Here is a 5,241-nt window from a genome sequence, read left to right on the forward strand (position 1 = left end):
CAACTATTGAACATTGTATACTTAATATATATTATTTAAAAAATATATATCGCTAGACAAATATAAATTTATGCATACTTATTTGTATTTATAATTCTTCTCTTCTAATTTTTAAATTCTCCTTTTGCACACGTCGAAAAGAAGAGTATAATCAAATAATGTATTTTATTATCTGTATATGTATATACATTTATGGGTATTTACACCGTTGGACCTAAGAAGCTGAAACTTTGTATGGGTGCCTCTTTTGAAGCTGGTCAGGCTAAGTCGGGGTACCGATTTTCGAAGGGGGGGGACTCATATAAACCAAAAAGAGGGGGAAAAATAGTCTTTGAAACTCAAGGACAATAAGGGATTGAGTTAGAAATAAAAAGTTAACTGACATTGTAAAATACAATACAGTAAGTTTGCTAAATTTATTTAAAAAAAAAAAATATGAGTAAAATAAGATATTGGTGAAACTCGCAGTTTTTTTTTTTTTTTTTTAGTTTCAAAAAATTGATTTCCAATAGAAAATTGGATGCGTAGATGATATACGTGACACATAAAAATGTCTGTTTATCTTAAATTTCCGTCATTTTCTGTATAATTTTTTTTTATTGTGTTCTGTTTTTTTCATGAGACATCTATTGACAATTTTTATGAAGAAATGTCTCAAAACAATCCATTTTGGACTTAAAACTTTGTGTTATTTGATGTTTATAACACAATTGTTTTTAAATTCATAATAATACATTTAGTTGTCCTTATTCATAACCTTGTTAATTTTTGTGATGGAGCCAATGCATTCAACGCTTCCCCTTAATGCTTATCAAAATTTCATGATTATTAAAGAAATACCTCCTACCCCCTCTTCTGATGTATTATACCAATTATCGAGGTCGAGTCGCAAACCACATCGTTCATCCATAGTATTCTATGAGCTGCCCAATAAAAGAAGAAAGTTAGACCACCTACAAATTTATAAGTTTTGTTCTTAATAAAATATACTTCAAAATACCGCTCGAGCAAATACTAAACACCTCCATCCAATGTCCGAGTTCACAATGAAGTTAATAAAAATCTTTCTGTAAACTTCAGGTCTAGATATAGATAATAGAAATCGTGGCAAGTCCATCTCCAAGTTACTCTATGCTTCGTTTTATTGAAGGAATGTATGATTTATGAAATAACTTTTTATGGCAATTTTTTCCTTCTTAATAGAATTCTCTCAGATTATCGGAGATGAAGTAGCCTTATATATGATCCATTGAATTACTTGTGCGTTATATAAGTCAATCCTTTTTTGCAAGTTAAAATTTCTTCTCTACACTATTTTTACACATCAACGGTTAAGTAAAGTTCTGTTTCTTAACTTTGCTCTGTGCTTATCCTACTTAATCCCAAGAACATATAAAATTTCCCATTTACATAACCTCAAACTTGGGTGTAAGGTCTCAGAGTCCACTTACCAATTGGTAGTATTACCATTTAATACTTTTTGACTGCAAGGTCAGACTTTAACACAAACTTCTCAAAGATGTCCTAAAGAATTAAACAAGCTTGAGATCCCATTGAATGATCTTGTGGTCAGATTTTTATGGATTTATGTCAAATGGATGCTGAAATATTAGCGTTACCGCATATTGACTCTATTATAATAAAAATATAAGTAAAAGTGAAGGTCTTTAACCCTGTGTTTTATATTTGGTTCTATATTGCTTGATGTGATATATGGCAAATTTTCTTTTGAACACTTGCAAATTGTGTTCCCAATTATTAATTTTGATAGCTGTCACTAAATACAGAAACTCAGATCCAAAAGCCATCTAACAAGATAACACTGCCACTTTTCTTGCAATAGGAACATCTTTTTTTTATACTTAGAGCAAACTCAAAAATTTAAAGTATAAGATAATTCTTGATAATAAATTATTGAAGTAACTTAGTCTGTATGGGTGAAACCCTGTTCCATAACTGTCACAGTGAGGCCAATCCGATCGATTTATAGATATCTTTGGCACTGATGAAACGCACATTTTAATTGATCGGTTCCTTTGGACCTAGAATATGAGGACTGAAGAAATGATGTAGTACCAAGATCTATTCATGTTCCACCTTGTGGCCTCTATTTTTCTTGACGGATTGACTCGGTTAGCCCCATCAAGTCCCTTTCACTATATTAGAAACTCTTTTGTTGGATGAGTTTCATTTTTGTTTGTGAATCCCAAAAATATTTGATCAGACGTAGACGTCTGACCCAGTAGAAATTGAGTGATTTCCAGAGTGCCTCGGTTGAGGTAACTCCCATGCTCCAGTTATTCTCTTGTGAGATATATAAGGTTTTATTATGCCCCTTAAGAAAAGTCGTTTTATTTTCTCTATTTCTTCAGAGGTGGTTCTCGAGTACGGCATGTATCGCAGGATGTACCTTTGCATGATGTTGATCCTCCATGCTTTGGTCTTATAAAGCTTATTGAGAATGATTCTTGAGATGGGATGAATACTTATGTAATCTATTGATAAATTGGTCTTTCACTTATTTTTGAGCTCGAAGTAATAAAAATCCAAAGGAGCTTGGTCCTTTCTAAGATTTTGAATTTAGGGAAATATATCTTAATGTCTGATTTGATAGATGTGATTAATTTTGTTTTCTCTTTCTTTATTTCAAAACATGACCGTTTCTTAAAAATTGTCCATGGTCTTGAGCACTGCGTCAAACGAAGTGTGTATTTTTGAAGGATATCCAGTGAAAAATAATGTCAAATTATCTGCATATAGCTGTATTTTCAGATGTCCTAGTTCTGTTTCCATACCTTTGATATATTTGGAAGTTGACAGGTTCTAATTGATGCCATTTATGGCTTTTATAAATAGTATCGGAGTAAGTGGGCTTCCCCACAGGTAGCCCCTCTCCACTTTGAAAGCTTCCTCCCTACTCCCAGGATCAAAGGAGCCCGTCATGTTTCTTAAAACTTAAATACTCAATTCTACATATTTTACAGGAAACGCGTATTTGAAGAGTTGGGTAATTATGTATTTGTTAGAAATTAAGTCAAAGGCTCCTTGGAAATCAATAAATAGATGCCCGTTCTATTTTACCAGTGTTTGTCTCTTCTAAAGCGTCTTGTATTGATAAGAGATACCATCTGCATTACGGCCTTTTAAGAAACCTTTTTTGCTTTTTTTTCTGATATAAAAATTGGACGGAATCTGAGCAACATTTGGTTTAAGATCCGCAATAATATCTTATATGATGTATTCAATAACGTAATTGGTCAATAATTTTTAATTTCTTGTTGATATTTTTCTTTCTTGTAGATTAGAATTACGATGCCTCGGTTTATATACACTTGGATATATCTCTTTCGGAAGATCTTTTTGTACAATGACACTAGTATGAGTAAAATTTCTTCGGTAAATGCTTCATAAAATTCTATAAGGAAGCAAGACGAACCTGGTGATTTATGCTTTTTTTATATGACTTTATATTCCTCGTAGAAAATGTTACTGTCAATCCCAGTATATTCTCTAACAGTATTTTGTTCTGTTTTTTTCTAAGGTTTTGGTTGGACGACATTCCAATCTTTGACTGAGTTAGATTCCCTCCACGTTCGACAAAAGTCATATCTATTACTCGATTTAAATTGGGTGCATGTATAAATACTGGTAAAGTGCACAAGTGCTATCTTTTTAATTGCAAATGTTGTGTGATGTTTTTTATATTTGTCGGATCTATCCATAATATCATGTTTCTAGTCAACATAAATTGACCCAACAAATATAAAAAATATAAACCAACATTTGTAAATCCTTCATATATTAGAATTTTTTTCTTTTTCGGGCATCATTCATTTCAATATTTTCCATTAATTTTTGGAAAAGTAATCAAATATATTTTTAGAGATGGCCCACTCTTCCTTGGCACATGCCTTGAGCTTGTTATGTTGGTCGGTTTCCTAGACATACCTCTTGGTATAAAAGTATATATTTCCTAACAAATTTAGAATTTACATACACTTTTCAAAATCAAGAGCCATGGAAACAAATCGAGTACTGACCCTATATTTATTGAGCTTCTGTTTGTTTCAGACATGTTTTGGAATTTTGTCGAGTAATTAGAAGCACTTTTGTACACCTTGGAGTTTACAATCCAATATTCTTTTATCTTTTAGACACTACCTGTGAAGATACCGATGAAACCTACTGTCATTCATCAATAGGCTCTGACATAAAATCTTGCTTCGACGCTGCGTTTCAGTATGCTTGCCCTAAATCTTGTGGTGTTTGTGATGGTAAAATATAAAATTCATATTTATCTATGGTTGCATTCTTATTATTAATATCATGCTTTTTTCCATTCGCTTAGCTAAATGTACAGACAATAACGGTGCTTGCTATAGAGATGGTGTAGAGGAATGCTTTCTACCCCATATTGCAAATGATTGTCCAAAAAACATGTGCCGGATGTGACGGTTAGTATCAAAGTTGTTCCTTTATAATACAGTAACTAATTAAATGATCTTGTAAATAGAATGTGAGGACCTGATTTCTATTGAATTTTGTGAACTGTATCAAAATCAATGCAACACTGATGCTTCCATTCGATATTCTTGTCGAAAAACCTGCGGCTTATGCAGTAAGCTTATTACTTATTACTATCTTACCACATAACGCATCCTTTTTAAATTTAGAGAGTGATTGTAATAATGCATATTATGACGATGCAGTTTGTGAAGAATACAAAGCTAGAAACACCTGTGACGATGTATTGCGTTCATCAAAAATGAAAGAAATATGCAAGAAAACCTGTAGTGGTTGTGAATAAATACAAAACAAAATTATTCTATTGAAAATAAAAAATAATAAAAATCATATAATATTTCCGATTGTATCATTTATTTTTTATTTAAAAAAATGAATTATAGGCATAGATTTCATGATATTAAGTTCCTACATAGTATTTTATTTGGCACATTGAGTTCCAATGCCATTTATAGCAGAAAATGTCTTGTTCAACATTGTCTTGTACATTTTTTGTCAGTTAGAGGCAGTATTTTTGTTATGATTTCTGTCTTCAAGTGAATGCAAGTGTAGCTACTATCTAGAAACTAGAATATATGCGTGTATTTATGAATATATCAAGCAAGAGTTAAAATTATTTAAGATCAATTATGTTCGGTAACAAGAATAATGTATCAGAGTCTTCTGAGAATAGTTTGAATTTGTTGTGTCTATCTGCAGGTGGAGAAATTGTTGACA

At 31.8% G+C, this 5,241-nt stretch overlaps 1 long non-coding RNA gene across 1 annotated transcript; it reads left to right on the forward strand.

The window, feature by feature from the left end:
• Positions 1 to 3,997: 3,997 nt before the first annotated feature.
• On the forward strand, positions 3,998 to 4,865 carry LOC121127873 (uncharacterized). The gene is made up of 5 exons (XR_005867930.2): positions 3,998 to 4,093; positions 4,155 to 4,274; positions 4,349 to 4,454; positions 4,514 to 4,618; positions 4,674 to 4,865. It is a non-coding gene; the product is annotated as an uncharacterized lncRNA (long non-coding RNA).
• Positions 4,866 to 5,241: the final 376 nt, after the last annotated feature.

The sequence above is a fragment of the Lepeophtheirus salmonis genome, chromosome 13, assembly GCF_016086655.4.
Source record: "Lepeophtheirus salmonis chromosome 13, UVic_Lsal_1.4, whole genome shotgun sequence".
NCBI lineage: Eukaryota > Metazoa > Arthropoda > Copepoda > Siphonostomatoida > Caligidae > Lepeophtheirus > Lepeophtheirus salmonis.